This window comes from Gossypium raimondii, chromosome 6, assembly GCF_025698545.1.
Source record: "Gossypium raimondii isolate GPD5lz chromosome 6, ASM2569854v1, whole genome shotgun sequence".
In the NCBI taxonomy this organism is placed as follows: domain Eukaryota; kingdom Viridiplantae; phylum Streptophyta; class Magnoliopsida; order Malvales; family Malvaceae; genus Gossypium; species Gossypium raimondii.
In genome coordinates, this window is record NC_068570.1 from 3,437,209 (window position 1) to 3,453,465 (window position 16,257).

At 34.3% G+C, this 16,257-nt stretch overlaps 1 pseudogene; it reads right to left on the reverse strand.

Annotated features, from left to right (window-relative positions):
- Positions 1-8,525: 8,525 nt before the first annotated feature.
- LOC105771657 (pyridoxine/pyridoxamine 5'-phosphate oxidase 1, chloroplastic-like) lies at positions 8,526-13,896 on the reverse strand (annotated as a pseudogene).
- Between the last annotated feature and the right edge of the window lie 2,361 nt (positions 13,897-16,257).

Consider the following 16,257-nt stretch of genomic DNA (forward strand, 5'->3'; position numbering starts at 1 on the left):
TATATTAAGATAATTTGAGTTTTTTTTTAGAAATAAAAGTAACAGAAATCGACTGCATTAACATAATTTTAATGGGAGTTCACTTTAGTTTCGAGTTTTGAAGATCATCCAATAATAATGCTCGAACACTCGTTGGAAACTCTGTAAAAGTATAAACCATGTTTAAATCTTCAATAGCCATCTCCGTTAAGTAATCTGTAACCTTATTTTATTCCGTTGAAATCTGAATAATTTGAGGTTTTTAAAGATTATTTCAAATTTAAATTAAATTTATTTATATTTTTAAATTATCTTCCTTAATAATAAATTCTCTCAATAATATGCATATGAAATTTTATTTTGAAATACCCTCACGTTTTGGTAAAACAAAAAATTAAATCTAATTTTTCTAAATGATCTTTTGGATATTTCAAGTTCTATTTTATATTTAAATTAATTTTTTTGAATAATTTCATTATAGGTTCTGATCATATTTTCTCTTTTTAATACAATAGCTAGAATTATCCATAGTCCCTCCCCAACTCATAAATTGGAGGATATATAATATACCTGAACGCACTTGAACCCACATCCTCCCGCATTGACAATAATACTCATATTAATCGAGCAGTTTGAAAAAAATATCATTCGTTAATGATACCAAGAGAATATATTCACACTTGGCAAAGAAAAGAAATAGATAGCAATTATATTTATCACTAGCTTTAGAGGTAATCCTTTCATTATGTTTGATTGAGGATTGCTATAATATCATTTATGAACACCTACACCTATTTTGTTATTCTTTCCTCTTTCATTCAAAAGTTCCACAATTTTATCTCACAAACACATTTCAAAAACATAGATTTAAGTCTCTACATATGTATACAAGTGTGCGAATAAACGATAAAAGAATAAAACGTATCGATTCTTGACGAACAAATTTCTTTTCAGCGACCAAAGACTCTTGAATTGAGTGATAATAAGGTGTTCGATACCCTTTAAGTAAGATATTGAGTTCAAATTCTGCAAATAGGGATAACAATATTAAGTGAGCTTTGTCTCTTCTTTAGAAGTCCAGCTTGACTCGACTCCTAATTTAGTTGGAGCCTAATGTGACTACTAAAGACTAGAAATTCTAAAAAGAAAAGTCATGAGCAAGTTGTAGCAAATTGGGATAGTTGAGGCAATCTTTATTACTATTGATTGGCTTTATTGGTAAATTGACCTTAAACTATACCCTAATTCTCATATTGATCCTTAAAGTTTTTTTTTCAAAAACGGTCTATAAACTATCAATCACTCATAAAAATCAACAATTTAATTATTCAACCTTTAATTGTAAAGTAAATAAAAAATTGTATACGACAGCAAGGTTGAATGTTTAAATTTTGATTTATCATATTTTAAATCAAAGAAATAAAATAAACAATTTAATCTTCGTAAATGTTTGAGAAGATGTTGAGTTTTGAGATATTTTTTTTCAAATCATTTTAAAATATGTCATGTTAATTTTACTTAAATACGAGGATGAAATTACTCAATTTATAATAAAAGAACTAATTTACTTTTCACCCTAAGTTTAATCTAACTCTCAAAGAAATTTTTTAAAGATTTTCTTAAAACATCAAAATAGATAAAAATAACATTGAGACTTCTGTACCGGGAGTTGGATAACATTTTACTCTCTTTATTAAAAATGGCAAACTAATCACTATACGTTAAATTAAAAAGTAAATGCATTTATTCTTGTACTGTTAAAAACCTGCACATATTGATATTAAATAGTGACATGTGACGTGCAACGTATACCTCATACTGATTTATAAGAACTAATTTTTAACAGTAGAAATGAATAAAATTTTTAACAGAAAAATTAATTTACTTTTTGATATGATACAATAATCTCATTATTACGTTTTACCCACCAAAATCTATGAAATTCAAACACAAATTCATGAACTCACCAACTTCACTTCTCACCTCCAAAAGAGGGTAAACAGGGTCTATGGCTGATGTGTGTGAGAGATGGAACAAGGGGCCCCTTTTTCTTTTTAATTTCACTAAAAGCTGAGAGAGACTTGAAACATGTCACTAATCTGAGAAAAGAAATGAACACTTAACCTTTCAAATAAAAAAGAAAGTGGGGTAGTCTCTCACCCCTTGCCATCAAATTGGCCTTTCCACAAAAGTAGTGTCAGATATCATCTGAAGCTGGTCAAAAGAACCTTGAAAAAGGAATCTCAGACCCTTACTTATTTTAAGTTTTTTCATGGTGGAGCCCCATTTGGTCAGAATTGGCATTGCCCTCCTTCAACTTAACAACAAAGAATTTAATAAATCAAGAACCATCCATGAAGAAATCTCCAAGCTTTTGGACAAAGCTTACACATCAGACCAATTTTTATTGAAATAAAGTAAAGATGGGATTTAGTCCCTATAAAGTCTGCCTAACCCTTTTTCTTTTCCATTCCTTTTTCCTCCCCCCTAAGCATACCAAAATATAATCTCAAAGAAAACTCAGGTCAAATTGTGTATAATTTATTAAAATATGTATTTTCAGTCTTGAGACAACTTTTTTTGTTAGGCCATGAAATAATTTAACATGATTTATTTTTAAAAAAAATATGGTGATATATGACAGATATTTTTATACAGTTTCATAAGTATTACTAGAGTATGACACACAACGATGAAGGTGAGATAAGTTAATAATAAACATATTAAACATATTTATTAAAAGTTTATATAGAAAACAAATAAAATTTTAGTTGAAATGGTGAAATTAAATATTTTAAATTTATTGTATAACGGGTTTAAATCTCATTATGATTGAGTTTTTCTAAACCTTAAATAAAAGTATAAAAAGACAAAAATAATATATTAATATTTCTTACTTTATATATAAAAGATAAATTGGTGTCAAATTGACTCGTAAAACCAACTTAATCCGAAGTTTTAATATGTCTATAAATATTTTTCCTACTTCTTGTCATTTCATTTTTAAATGTGAAAAAAAAAAAAGGTTGTCCACCTGTACTAAAAAATGCCAAGCTATGTACTCATCACATGTTTAAAAGAGAATAACCCTCGTTAGATGAAAAAGCTGGTCTCCAGACTGAAAATACTTGCTTCTAAAAGTAAAGACTAAAAATAATGGGATTACATTAGAAGGGCTAAATCTACAAAAAAATGCATAGTATAAGAACCTTCTATAGAAATTGACCACAATCCAATGATGCAGACTTTGTTATGGACAAATAAGAGACGCTCCAATTGAGGGGCAGTGTCAAACCACCATGATTACAAAACAAAGGGTATTCCTTTTGATGGTTATCAACGGTAAACACTTTGAAGTCCTAATCATGAAAATTGGAATTTAAGAAAGGAAATATCCACTAATAAAGTGACTTACCATCATAACCGTCGCCAAAAACTTATGGTGGTGTTTAGAGCATTGAGCCATTTCGGGTCCTTGTTGTCCGTTGCACGCTACCTGCTCCAAAAAGCCAGTAAAAGAGTGGTTGTGTTGAACCCCCATAGCCAGTGAACATGGTTCCTGGTCAAATGTTTTACAAATAAGCATCTAGAAAATATATGATGTCATGCACATGAAAATTAAGAGAACCTGTTGTGCAATGCAATGGTTAAGAGGGGTAAAGCAAAAAATATTTATTATATAGTGCTCCCCAGCATGACTTTATTTCTTAAGACATTATAGATAGGATAAATTGCGGTAAAAGTATCATGGAAGTCTCTATATTAGGAGTCAGACTGAATTTTACTCCATTTACTCAAAAAATGACAAATTAATCATTATACATTAGATAAAATAGCAAACTGCTATTTTCTGTTGAAATTTTTATCTATTTTTACTATTAAAAACTGGCATAGGTGATAGGATAATCATATAATTACATGTGGCATGCCACATGTAACTTATTATGACGCATAACGACTAATTTTAACTATAGAAATAAATAAAATTTTTATCGAAAGGACCAATTTGCTCTTTAATCAAATGTATAAGAACTAATTTGTCCATTTTTAAATAGAAACAAAATGTAATTTAACTATTAATACAAGAGCTTCCATGGTACTTTTATCGATAAACTATGAGATGATATATTCATAGAATGATATTGATGGCCTACTTGTAAATATGCTAAACAAATTATGAGGACAAGGGAAAGTTTTTTTTTTACAAAAAATGCAATTTAGCAAGGGCAATGAAATGAATGGCACTAATAGGGGCTAAAATAACAGTGTAACACATTTATTTGCAAGCAAATTAAGCTTTCATACAATGAGTAAAGCAATATAGGTAAGAACAGTAGTAAACGTAAGGGAAATTTGCCATCTTTTTCTTCTTGTTTTTTCTTTTCACATCTTCTGAAATATGTATGTGCCTCAGTCGAGATTCCATGTAAGAAATCTTGTTCATGCCATGCACTTGCGTCTTTTTAACCCCCAACCAAACTCCAGATTAACATTTCTGTATTTATAACTTGATGCTGTTAAATTTTTATGGTTTAAAATCTAGTCCCTGCGAATGCCAGCAATGAAGTACATCCCTACATGGTTTGTGCAGAAATTGATAGAACAATACCGCAGTGGTGGACTTCACAATGAAGAAGCAGAATATACTACTCAGGGCCAAACGAATCTCCAAACTTATTTTTCATTGATTTTTTCAGGGGAATATTCCAACCTCCAAAATAGTACACACATCACCAATTGGAGTAGCTTTCATTTGAACTTTAACCACAATTTTAAATTCTGCTCCTGGTCGTGGAATCATGTCCTCTATCTCCAAGGTAAACCAGGCATCTATCAGGAAGGAAGATATTTTGAAGTGAAATGTAACTCTAGTGAAAATCCACTTTTTAATGTACAAAATCTGCATTTTCTGAGAAGTGGGATGGTTTCTTCTTCTTCTTCTTTTAAATAAAACAAATTGGGTAGGGAAGAGCTTTGGGTGGCTTGAACTTGCATGAAGTACTGCCCAAGGTGATTTAACTTCTTGAAAAATATTGAAAGCATTGTCAGCTTAAGCTAACATGGAGTTGACTCAATTATCATCCGACATGGAAATAGCATTTATCCAAATATAGATCCTTAAAAAGGGTTCATATTATCCAAGCTCAAACCTTTATATATGTGGTTTGAACTTGGGATAGATTTTGGACAAAATCCTCTTTCATTCATATTTTACAGCCTAGTTATTATAGTAAGCAACTAGTTGTGCAAACGAGATGGCTGTCCTTGTCAAAACTCAAAATGCTCAGGTCGAAGTCTATATCCTCCCCAGTGTTTAGGCTTTGGAATCAAACTCCTACAACAAGGAAAAACATGAGGATTTTTTGTTCTGATTACTGTCACATTTGAGTCTCAAGCTTTTGATATAACTAGTCATTTATGACGATGACCTGATGACCACGTTAGATGCAGATTCTAGTGTCATAGTGATAGATCTTTCGTCTTGCGATCTGTGCGGCCTTAGGCGATCCGTTCGTCCAAACTCGCCTAAGTTAGCCTTTACTTAAGTGATGATTCATTTAAAAGTCCTCCAAGGTACCAATTTGTATAGCGGAAGTAAACTTATGCCAAAAAAAAGCTACAAATAACAATAAAAAGCCACAAAAAAGAACGCATACAGGTGTTTGAGTAAATGCTCTCAGAATTCTATTACTCTTAAGAATTCACATACAATGGAATGATTTACAAGTGAGGGGGAGATTCTTTATTTATAGTTGAGCTCCTCCAAAATGAACGGTCAAGATTAAATTACATCGACGGATGAAATTAGTCTATCCCTTAATTTTGGGGATTTACAAGATTACATCATATCATATCATATCACATCAAATCTATAATATATGATTTCCCTACTTACTAAAAATAGCCTAAGTTGCCATATCTTTGTTATCGGGCCAACCAGGCTTCAATCTGACAAGCTTCTCCAACAGTTCTTTGAATCGGGCCAATTCTCGTGGGCTAAATGTTCCCCATCTAATCGATAGTCCTCCATGGGGTGCATCTTGTGCCACAGCCACGGGCTTTGCACTTTGTCCCGTGACATTCTCCCCCACCTATTCTCACAATGCCCTCGTTGCGACTTCCGAATGGCACTGACTTGATTCACCTTGAAACTCTCTCGTTGCCTTGGTTTCCTCCTGACTTGTCTTGCACTCAAGTTGTCCCCTCTTTCGAAACCTTTGCCTCGACTTCCGTCGCCTCTTAACTTGAACCGTTACACTCGTTGGTACATCTCGTTTGCAAGAAGTCTCCGCTCTAACTTGCCCCAATTTTAACTTGTTCCTTTTTGAATCGCTTTCATTCTCACACCTTGGCTTCGTATTGCCCATAGTCCCTCGGCCTCCTTGCTTATGAACTTTGAAAAGGCCCTACGACCTTGCCAAGCCAACAAGTCAGAATTCAAAACACTATCAAAGTGTTCACAATGTACCTTACTCGCAGCATTTACTCGTCTCGACTGTTTCTGCATCTCTCATTTTTCCTTGAAACTCGATGCACAACCCACCTTTCCCAAAGGTGTCGGCTCCACAGTCGAATCTGCAGGCTTTATATCAATCTCTTGCGCCACTAACACTTCCAAAAAGGCTTTTGTAGCATTCCGTTCTATCGAGTCAATGTTACTCCCATACGAAACATCCTCGACTAGTTGGATTGACGACAACACCTTTGTCCCAACCTTTACATCTCGATGCACCGGCACAACAATTTTTTATAACAGACTGGTAACAATATGAATTTGATCGACCCATGGATATAGAGATGTCTGAATCCTGTTAAGGAAGTTTAATCCAAGCACATAATCGTAATCATCTAATTAGATTACCTCGAATTCTTCCTTACCCTTCCATTCGCCGATTTGTAGCTCCACATTATGAATTACTCCCACAGTTGGGGCCTCCTCGAAATTTACTGTCTTGATCTTCCTATTCAATTTCTTAATCGAGATACCAAGTTTCCCTACAGCCTCCTTCGATATGAATAAGTCCGATGCTCCCGTATCGACAAGAGCACTCCTCTTTTGACCTACAATGTTGATGACTACAAACATCAACTTTTCTCCACAATTCTTTTTCTAGGAATGAGCACCATCAAATTGACCATCGATATCTTTTTCTCAATAGGCTTTGCCTCTTCCGCGTCATCATTCCTCTTAATAGCCGAAACTGAAGATACCTTTGGGCAGTCCTTCTTCATATGCGGTCCCTTACAAAGGTAACATTTCAACTTTACCCTCTTCTCTTTCGGGCTGTTAGGTCTCCACTTCTCATTTTGTGATTTCCTATTACCACCGTCGCTACTACTACCATTGCTATAATCGCTATGTCCCTCTTCATCTTCCTCATGGTACCCACCATTGCCCTTCTTTTGGGCTTGGAAGATTTAAACTTGTCTATTCTCGGAACAAGTTCCACTAAGGACTCCACTACCATCATGGCATTGGTAAGTTCCTGAACTCCTTGACGTTGCAATTCTTGCTTCACCCATGGTTTCAACCTATCCGTAAAAAAGAAAAATGCTTCATTCTCGTTCAAATCAGAAATCTCAAACATGAGTTCACTGAACTCCCGCACATACTCCCTAACCGTGCCTCGTTGCGTAAGCCACCGCAACTTTGCTCGAGCTTCATCCTCGACATACTCAGGGTAAAACTGTGCTTTGAACTCCTTTTGAAACTCCTCCCAAGTCTCAATCTCAGTCCCACCATGTCTCACATCAATAGACCTACGTCGCCACCATAACAAAGCAACATTAGTAAAATACATAGCAATAATATTTCCCTTTGTGGTATAATCCTCGATGTTCATCGCATGGAAGTATTGCTCCATTGCTCAAAGAAAGTTGTCCACTTCACTTGCGAACCTTGCCCCTTTAAATGCTTTTGGTTTGGGCACATCCATTGCCTGCTGCTTCGGCTTCGAAGCCAACATTCCATCACCCACGGCAACCTAGAAAATCTTGCCCCCTTAAGCTGATTGATCTCTTCCTTCAAAGCTGTCACCATAGCCTCAAGAGTATCATTCTTCCCAGCCATCTTATTTTCCGCGGAACCGATAATATTCCACACATATTCCTTGAGCTAGTCCTTCATGGATTGCAACCCATCAGTGAATCTTTCATCGACTTCGTCGATCCTTTCCTTGACGTCCCCTATGGACTCCTCGATAGTGACGACTCGACCTTCCAAAGCTGACAATAAATCCCTTTACTGACTTGCTTTTCTGGCCCTTCCACAGGTCTCCATTGGCTCACTTTGACTGACAACTTCTTTCGACATCCCAATAGTGCCTTGGAACCAATAACTCGGATACCATTTGTCACGGGACTAAATATTTCATCTCGCGATCCGTGCGACTTTAGGCTACCCATTCGTCCAAATTTGCCTAAGCCAGCCTTTACTCAGGTGAGGATTCATTAAGAACTCCTCCAATGCATAAATTTGTATAGCGGAAGCAAACTTATGCCAAAAGAAGCAACAGAATAACAACAGAAAAAACGCACACAAGGTCTTTGAATAAATGCTCTCTATATTCTCTTATTCACAAAGAATAATGAAACAATGAATGGAGTGAGTACAAATGATGGGAAGCTCTCTATTTATAGTTGAGTTTCCCCAAAACCGACGGTCAAGATACATTTACATCGATGGACGAGATTAATTATATTCCTTGATTTTAGGGATTTACAAAATGTCATATCAAATTTAATCTTTACAATATATGATTATATCAATCTTTTAAGATTAATTACCAAAATAGCCTAAATTGCCATATCTTCATTATCAGGCCAACCAGGCTTTAATCTGACCGAATCAGGCCAGTTCTTGCGAGCCAAATGATCTCCACCTACACGATAAACCTCCATCGGATGCATTTGGTACGATGGTCTCGGGCTTTGAATTGCGGCCCATGACACTAGAACCTGATTGAAGAAAATAGATAAATGGATATTAAGCCAACAAAAAAAAGCTAAACGCAGCACAGAGTACCGAAAATGTTGACACAAACAAAATTATCTGGGTCAAACATTGAAAACGAGTCAACTTACCCATTAGACTATTTTTCTTCTAGATCTTTGTATTGTTGGTGCAGTACAAGCCGTCCAGGAACTATTGTACTCTGAAGCAAGAAATTGATCTTTACTTTTCTCAAACCTATCATTTTTACTTCTAATGGACATTAACAAGGGAAGAAAAGATTTAGACCTATTATTCATGTTTCCAGAACATTTTAATAGAATATAAAGTCACAAACCTGCTAGCTAACTATAGCTCCAATTTGACTTCCTCGAGGACGACTGTGGAAGTATTGCCTTGATTCCTCGTCGGGAATGTTCTGCACCAATCCTTCCACTCTTACCTGGAAATCACAGTTCATTATAGCCCTTAGATATTCATAATGGAAACCAATGAACAAATTATAAGTTTGCACTATTTAGTCAGATTCTGTTCCACATTACAGCAAACTTCAATTTTGTATTGAATAATTCAAGATATATGCCTAATGGTCCAACACAAATTTCAACATACATCTGCAACATTTCTTTATTCATTAAAGCAGTTATTAGTAAGCTTATGGATAACATACAAAATTAAAGGACGCACCCGAGTACCAGCAGGATTTCAGATTGCTCATTAAATTTACTCCCTCAGGAAGGCACCTATGCATAAGTACCAAGCTGCTATCATCTATCTCGCCATCCATCATTCGGACTCTTTCTCTTACGGACACACATTGACGCATAAACATATTGGCAGACATAGGAAGGTCTCCGTGCACAAGGACAGAAACATTTTATCTAAAATCAGCATCCTCTCCATGTCAACTATGACAACCCAAAGCAGTAGCCAGAATTCAATGTTAGCAATAGACTAATACAACTCAGCAAGAAAAGCTTACTCCCTTGTTTTAGTCCCACTTTACATTTGTTTATACTCCTACTTTAGAACCAAAAATGGTCAATAGCAAAAGGCAGCTGGTTGCAAATGTGGATAATACATCCATAGTGTTAAGAATATGCAAATAGGATTGTGTCCCAAAACGATTGACAGGAAAGTAGAGATCAATTTCCTTCCCTTTATTTCGATTTCCAGAATGACCTATTTTGATTAAGAATTCAGATGCATCAAAGGGAGCTTGAAACCTTAGGAGTCATTAGAGAGGCCTAAATCTCTTTTAGCAGTAAAAATTCTGCTTGCCTTTGTTTTATTCATTCTCTTTAAATAGAGATAGCTTATTACAATGGTTAAGGAAAGTCGTATCAAACTAAATGAAGTCCTAAAAAACAACTATAATTCTAAGAGTCCTACCACATACCAAAAACTTCTACTCGATATGCTGCTGTGTCCACAACAATACTCAGCTTCTGGAGAAAAAGCTTCTCAAGCTCAAAGTCAGGATAGACTTGATGATATAAATCCAGCCCAGTTCAGTCTCACTTCAGTTTCTGGTTTTGAAGTATTTTAATGCGCTAATTCCAGCCAAAAGAGATTCTCACATTGATGCCTAACGATATTGATTCATCACAACTATAACCTAAGCCCTTCACCCTTTGCCCTTCTCTCAGCCATTTCTACCCTTGATGAATTTTTTACAAAAAAGGCAGATGAATTTAGAGAATTAGAATGAACCAAATCAGGAGGGCTGTGAAGCTCGACATCAAGTCAAATACAATCGGTTAATCCAGCAGTGAACAAACTAATGTGCATATCTGCTCTGACATTCTTGGCCTTGCCAATCATTCCTGGAACTACCATTGGTATTTTCGATTGAACCCATTTGTTTCAGTCTGACATGCTTGCCTTAGCACTGAACTCATTTGTTTCAGGTTGACCAAATCTCCTAAGGGGTTGCTGCTTACCGAAGGATCAAAACAAAGTGAGCAATAACCTCGGAATTCTAACCAATTTATCACACGCCCTTTAGATTAAGTTGAAAATACCAAAGTTACACTTCACCCAGCACGTTGAAGGCTGCCAAACTCACATTGTCCACAAGCGGTTTTCTGACCCGTCAAAAATAGGGAAGTCTAATTTCATGACCTGGGAGCAGCTCCTTTGAATGGCAAAACCTCCCACCCGACAGCAGTAGCACCGTGCCTCCTCCAGCAGCTGGTGGTAGAGGTGCGCAGTCTAGGCTCTTATACTAAATTGTTAAGAATAAACGACTAAGATCAAGCCATAGGGTGATTGGTAGGGAAGTTGAGATCAATCGCCTTTCATTCATTCTGATTTCTGGAATGATCTATTTTGATTAACAATTCAGACTTGTCAAGCGTAGTCTGAAACCTTAGGACTCATTAGAGAAACCTAGATCTCTTTTAGAGTTTGGTAAAGTTTTGTTTGCCTTTGATCTGTTCATCATCTCTTCAAATAGAGATTACTTATTACAGTAATTAAGTAATGTCATATCAAACTAAATGAAGTCCTACAAAAAACAATTCCTTTTTTTCTAAGAGTCCTAAGACATACCAAAATCAACTTCTACTAAAAATGCTGCAGTGTCCACAACATATATTTACAAAAAAGAAGTTTCATATTAAAAATAAAGTACAAACATACATAAAGGATTTCAACTGTTGGCATGAACCGCACTAAATCCTAAAGTCCACCATGACATGTTTCCCACAAAAAAAATCAAGTGTAGAAAAGGAAATGATAGATAATCGGCATCTGAAATAGGTAAACTTCAATAATTTCAATCCTAGCATGCAGAAGTTACTCATATATTCAAATATGAACCATGTTTTTTTAGAAGAATCATCTTTACTTTCTTCAAAAGATAATTTTCACATCAACAAAAGTCGTTCAATGTTCATAATGAATAATCACAAGCCAGAATCCAATGTCCTACCTGCTGGTGAAGCCCATCCCAGTAGAAAAGAAGTGATGCATGAGGATTTTCAGATAACTCACAGGCCTTTCGACTTTCATAATTGGTATACCTGCTTAAAGTAAAAACATAAAAATATCACCAAAAAACATATATGTAAATAAAAACTACAGAAAACTGCTGTTGAAAGCACACAGTTCCATGGTAGTAAAGGAACACTAACCAGACAAAACCATCTTTATCCACCTCTTTTAGCAATGCCATTGCTGATGAGCTGCAGCAGACAGGAAGATGGTAAAACAAAACGAGAAAAGGTCAACCAATAAACATCCAAAGCATAAATAAGTACTAAAATAAGCAAATAAACTCCAAAAGAAGCAGCTAACAGCTACCATCCCAAGCCCCATAAGGTTGTTAATGGTTTAAACCAAAAGAAAAATGGCAGAGGTTGATGAAAAGGATTAGCACCCATAATGTTGCATTAACAAAACTCCTTTATTCAGAGGAATACATTTTCAAACTTCAAGCACTTAAACGCGTCAAATATAAAGCAGGTTCATGTTGGTTAAGCTTATATTCCAATGTATGAAAATGGGTCGCTAAACCCAACCGAGCAATAAGTGATTTAATGAAGTGATCTAATCAGACCAGTGAAAATAAGCAATAATACCAGAGCGCACATAGGTATGGAATATTGCATAAGTTTGCTTATTAAAAATTTTGAAATATGTACAAAACACTTTAGCATAAAGAAAAAGAAAAGAGTCCTTGTAGCAGTGATTAAAAAAAACAAAAAAATTTTGAACTATAAGAAGACAATACTGATGAAGAATAAGAGAATCATAGCAGCATCATTTTATTTGCTTATAAAGAGATGGTAATCACAATATTATTGCAGCAACATGAGTAAAAACATAAACTAGAAGTTGAAAGAATTGAAAAAAAAAGGAGTATTAAGTATTTACCATGAAATGAAAAGCCAAACATAGCATCTACTAGAATGTCAAAGTCCTCTGACAAGTCCGCAGGCAGCTCATCCTCCGACAGAAAAGAGACTGACAGAGATTCCAGCTGCAAAACAAGCAGATTTACGTAACCATACAGTTTAGATTATTACAACATCCCTTCTGCCATACCTGAGCAACAAGGCCAGAATAAAGGGGTGGTTCGCTTAGGATAACACACAAAGGGCTTATACCCAAAGTGATACAAATGACGAGCAGCAACCAGCCCGTCACCTCCATTGTTTCCCGGACCACAAATAGCAAGAACACAATTATACTCACTCGGTTGATAAACCTGTAACAAGAAAAGCTCCATTTGCACACCAAGAAACTATGTATCATCTTATATGATCTCCAATAGAATTGTCAACAAAACAATATATAGTTGACAGTAGTAGTAAGTGGACACTGACGGTAGCAAATAGCAAGACAAGGTCGAGCAACCAACTTAATATAAACAAAAAAGAAGCAGAACCCTTTATTGCAAACTTCTAATGCAATCTTAGATAAACTTAGACGCATCGAAATTCTGCGTGTTTACATTAGTATATGGCAAATAGAAAAAAAATTTAAAATTCAACAAACAAAATGAAAAACGAAAGGTAATAGCCATTACCTCAGCAATCGATGTAGCTACGCTTAAACCAGCCAATTCCTGAAAATTCACATAAACTGAAACCATTCAAGCTTTAAAACAAAAAAGAACAGGAAAAACGAGTTGAGTTTTAAAAATGTTAACGAACCATTAACTGATCCACGCTAAAGCCAAGAGGCCCCATAAGAGTCTCATCAACCTCAGCAGCTTCTCGCTGTGTTAGGTACGAAATAGAAGCCGGATTTTGCACCGATGACTCCATTCGATGGTCCACTCACTTCACCGGATTTCAAATAAAACGGTCGGGTTGCAGGGCTCGAAATTTTACCCCCCAAAAAACCCAGATAATTAAAAGAATCTTTGCTTCACTTGGTTAAGGTGGTAGTAAGAAGGATTTAGAGAGAGAGACTATGAAAGTTTCTATAGAGAAGAAGCGAGGGAAATAGGCATATGATTTGGCTTTTGTAAATGGATTGAGAGTTACTGTTTTACTAGTTTTAATCTGCAAATGAACATGATTATATATGGGCTAATATACAATCTAGTACCTATATTTGGTTTTAATGTTGAATTCGGTACCTGAGTTTTTTTTCAATTCGATACCTTAGTTTGGCTTCAATATTCAATTTGGTACTTGGAATTTTTATTTTTTTTACAATTTGATATCTGAATTTGGCTTTAAAGTTTAATTTGGTACCCAGACCAAATGTTATCATGTAGCCCAATGAATATATTTCACATGTGTGCTCTAATAGGTACCTAATTGGGACAAAAAAGTAAGTGTCAAATTGAACATTAAAACCAAATTTAGGTACTAAATTGAGACAAAAAAATTAAAACTATCCAATTGAAAAAAATCACATGCCAATTTGAATATTGAAGCCAAACTCAAGTACCAAATTGGAAGAGAAAAAGAAAACCTATATATCAAATCAAACATTGAAGCCAAACTCAAATATCAAATAATATATTAACCATTTATAAAAACTAGTTTGCATGACTAAAATATATTAAAACATTTCTTCAAATGGTAAACTACATCATTAGTCACTAAACTATGGGCAAGTTTTAGTTTTGGTCATTTAACTAAAAAAAGTTACAATTTGGTCATTGAACCATTCAAAAGTTTTCATTTAAGTCACTAAACTATTCAAAAGTTCCAATGACCAAATTGAAAAAAAATTAGTTAAGTGACCAAAACAAAAACTTTCCTATAATTTAGTAACTAATGGTATAGTTTACCATTCTTTAGAATACATTTAAATAATTGTAATGTTTAAAAATAATATGTTTAAAAATTAAATCAGTATTTTTGAAATCATTTATTTCAATATTGTTTCTTAATTGAGTTGGTGTTATCATCGGTGTTATCAATCAACCATACACCAACTCAATTAAGTAATCACTAAATTTTCATTGTTTTTATAGAGTAAATTGTATTTATTTTTAAAGCATTTTTGTCTTTTATATATTTAATATAGAAATAAAAAAATGCACACACATAATAGAATTTGATTTTTTTTTGCTATAGAATAGGATTTGAATTTAAAAACTGTTGTTTTCATATCTTCACCTTTGCCATTTCAACTAAAACCTCGTTTGTTTTTATATCAAATTTTGTAAATATATTTGTTATATAATTTTATTTTCACCCACATTATGTTTGTGTCGTACTATAGTTGAATATAAATGAATTAATACTTTGTAGTCCGTATCATATATGTGTTAGAGTTAATTCCTAAGTATAGTATATTTATCTTTGTACACTTGTATTTTTCAAACAATTTGGTTTAATAAAAATATCTATTGATTACATTAATATTTCTTATACATAATCCTCAAAGGTTTTGGCACGCAAAGCAAAATGTAAGCAAATATTAGTTTACCGGTTATCTAATGTTTAACTAATATTGACCGGTATTATGTGGTTGAATTGTAATATGGAAAGACAACTTGTATTAGTAGATAACCTAATCATGCCCTTAGTTTAATCGAAAATGAGAAAAATTGATTGAAAGACAGATATGCCGTTTATTAAGCCCAATTTGAGAGATACTTTATCTTGAGCATCAGAGCGGATGACTCCTAAGAGATAAATACATAGATGTGGCTAATTAGACTGGTAGTACATCGGACATGACCCTAGTAGAATAGGTCCTAGATCCATTTATGAATCTATTTATTTGTAATGTTCATAGTGTGTCATACTTTAGTCATGAGTGGATGATGTATTATGTATGTGCAACTTATATATTTTGATGTAATTAAAAGCATGAGTTCAAATAAATAAGGGACAAAAATTAGTGCATTGGGTATACGACTTTGCAGTATGTAGTATCATTTCACAATAGTGGAATTCATAGCCCAGCTAAAGGGTAAATGGTATCCTCTCATCGACATTATATGATAGATGAAAAGTAAATGTAACCATGTGTCGTTTGTCATTGTGATAAATGACTTGATTACTATTTGATAGTAATTGATTTTTCATGAACAAAGTTGTAATGGTTATCGTAAGATGAAACAATATCATATTAGGAGAACAAATTTATCCCAAAGAAATTAATGATATCTTATGAGAATAACACACTTATGACAAGGTCATTGGATAAACACTTATTAAGTGACTTTCGTAATGATATATAATTAGGGAGAGCTTAGTCAGGATATTTAATTAAAATAAATTCCACAATAGCAGAGTTCATAGGTTAAAATTTTAGTTTATATTCAAAAGTGCTTTTTGTAACACCCCTTACCCGAGACCATGGCCGGAGTCGAGCATGAGGCGTTACTTGACTTAACTTAAAAGTTC